Source organism: Octopus sinensis, linkage group LG17 (assembly GCF_006345805.1).
Source record: "Octopus sinensis linkage group LG17, ASM634580v1, whole genome shotgun sequence".
NCBI lineage: Eukaryota > Metazoa > Mollusca > Cephalopoda > Octopoda > Octopodidae > Octopus > Octopus sinensis.
In genome coordinates this window covers 26,660,523-26,663,022 of record NC_043013.1, presented here as the reverse complement: position 1 = coordinate 26,663,022, position 2,500 = coordinate 26,660,523, and the positions used below count along the sequence as shown (strand labels likewise).

The 2,500-nt window shown below is 35.5% G+C and overlaps 1 long non-coding RNA gene across 1 annotated transcript in view; it reads right to left on the bottom strand.

The window, feature by feature from the left end:
• Positions 1–2,315: 2,315 nt before the first annotated feature.
• LOC118766760 overlaps positions 2,316–2,500 on the bottom strand; it is a 58,483-nt gene continuing 58,298 nt past the window's right edge. Inside the window, exon 2 of the long non-coding RNA XR_005002673.1 lies at positions 2,316–2,374. This is a non-coding gene — a long non-coding RNA (uncharacterized LOC118766760). The remainder of the gene's footprint in view (positions 2,375–2,500) is intronic.

Below are 2,500 nucleotides of genomic sequence, written 5' to 3'. Positions count from 1 at the left end.
CAATTCTATCATTTTTCCTTAATTTTAAAAGCATAATTGAGAGCAAAATATCTGTCTATGCATGTGTCAGTGTGCGTGAGTGCGTATATATTTGTTGATATTTATTCATTTATTTCAAGAAAAATGTCACCATTTTCATTTTGGGAAATCGGTTACTGCTTGCCTGAAAAAAAAAAAGAAAGAAAGAAAGAAAGAAAGAAAAACCCATTTAACTTATATTGAGTTTAATACTCTCCTGTATAGAACTGACAAACATAAATAAATGAATAAATACAATAAAGTTAATGGAGCTTTTGAAACAAACATTTATTGCTGCTGATCATTCAACCTGCACCAAAGTACAGCCTCATATATATTACATATTATGTATGTATGTATGTATGTATGTATGTATGTATGTATGCATGCATGTATGTATGTATGTGTGTGTGTATGTATGTATATGCGTGTATGTATATATGTATGCTTGTATATATACATATATATATGTATGTATGTGTGCATATATATATGTATATATATATGTACATACACACACACACACACACACACATATATATACACAAGCACTCACACACACACACATATATATATATATATCATTTGCTTGCTTGTTTTACACCTGTTTTTCACTGATAGCTCATGTTTAAATAGGGTGCTATTTTGAGGCAGGATTTTACAGTTAAATGCCCTTTCTGCTGCTAGCTCCTACTTGCTTTTAAGTAAAGAATTATTTATTCCATAGTTCTTTGAAAAACAAAAGCAGATGCCTTTCCTGTCACTAATCCTTCTCCATTTTCCAAGTTAGAATCTTCATCAATGGTGAAAGGCCACCGGATGATTTGTTGACAGGAGAAAGGATAACAATACCCATGCTTGCACCTCAGCTATCTTTTGTGATGTGCAAAAGGTAAACAAACACATGCACACACCTATTACAAAGTGGGTTTTATTTCTTTTTCTGTGGGATCAGGCAGCAGATGGAAGAATGCATCGGGTGTGACACAAACTCTTGCTCCATCACTGGTGTAAGGGCAACAAACCATGAAGGTGCTCCCTTAGTGGTTAAAAATAGCAAGAACAATATCATTGTATGTGTTTTTAAAAAAAAGATCCCTGTTACTAAAACAGATCTCTTCTCTGCTTTTCAAGTTAGGACATCTTCAAAGGTGAACAGTCAGTAGACAATTTGCTGACAGGGGAAAAGATGACAATGGCAGCTTTTGTGCTTCAGTAAATGTAAACAAACACACACATATATACACATATGCACATATGCATGATTTACTGAAATGCACACACACACACACACACACACACACACACACACACACACATTTATATATTGGGCTGTCAGGTAAATATTCTTTTTATTCCATTTATTTTCATCAATGATCTAAACAAATCAATCAATGATATATATTCTCCTTCATTGTCCATGACTTCCTGTCAGTGTTACAGTGGTTTGTTAATGCCTTAAGGGTAGGAATCATCAGGTCTTGGCTTGAGGAATTCATTAAGCCATGTGTTTAGCTCCATGTCATTGTTGAATGCAATGCCTTGCAGACTGTTGGAGAGCAACTGCAAAAGGTGATAATGTGAAGGCACTATACCAGGTGGGTGTGGTAGAATTTTGTAACCAAGCTCTTAATTGAATTTTTTATCAAAATAGCTATGTGGAGGCAAGCGTTGTCACGTTGAAGAAGTATGCCATGTCACTGGTCAGGTTTTTTCAGCTGGATTATTTCATTGAGCCAGTACATTTGCTAAACATAAAGCTCTACCTTCAAACGTTTTTGTAGTGAATCAATCCAAACACAAATCATTGTCTTGCATGGATATAGCTCTGTGTTGGGACTTAGCTGTTTTTTCCCCTGGTTCACATTGACATAAAGAGACTATTTTTCATCATTGGTGAGAGTACAATAAAGAAATCTCAGTGTCCATGAGTAAGCCTAGTGTTGATCAAGCAAACTGGTAGCAATAGAGAACTGCTGGAGTTTGTCTCTTTTGTTCTCGCCATGTGGCATCCATACACCAAGGTTTTGGACCTTAAGCATCAAGTAAAGATGACAGGTTAGGGCATCATGAAAGCAACCCATCTGCTGGATCAGTTCCCAAGTGCATTGGTGCAGATCGTCATGGATGAGCTCATTCAGTTCATCTTCATTGAACTGAACAGGTCAGTTGGAACATGGAGAGTGTGGGAGGTCAAATTTCCCCTCCTTGAAATGAGAAGATCATTTCTATGATGTTCTTTTAGTAATGGTGCCTTCTTCACACTCAGCACAAGTGTCTTGAACAGCTTTGGAATCCTGATTGAAAGCAAAGAGAAGCTTTTTTTTTTTCTGCTTGGCAATCCATCATCACAGGTCTGAAAAGAGGTAAAATATATTCAAATTTTAAAAATAAACAAAAATTGTAAAAGGAAAAACAGTTACAAAAACACCTATAAAATATGACATAAAAATATTCCTCATGTTAATTCAAATAACATTGG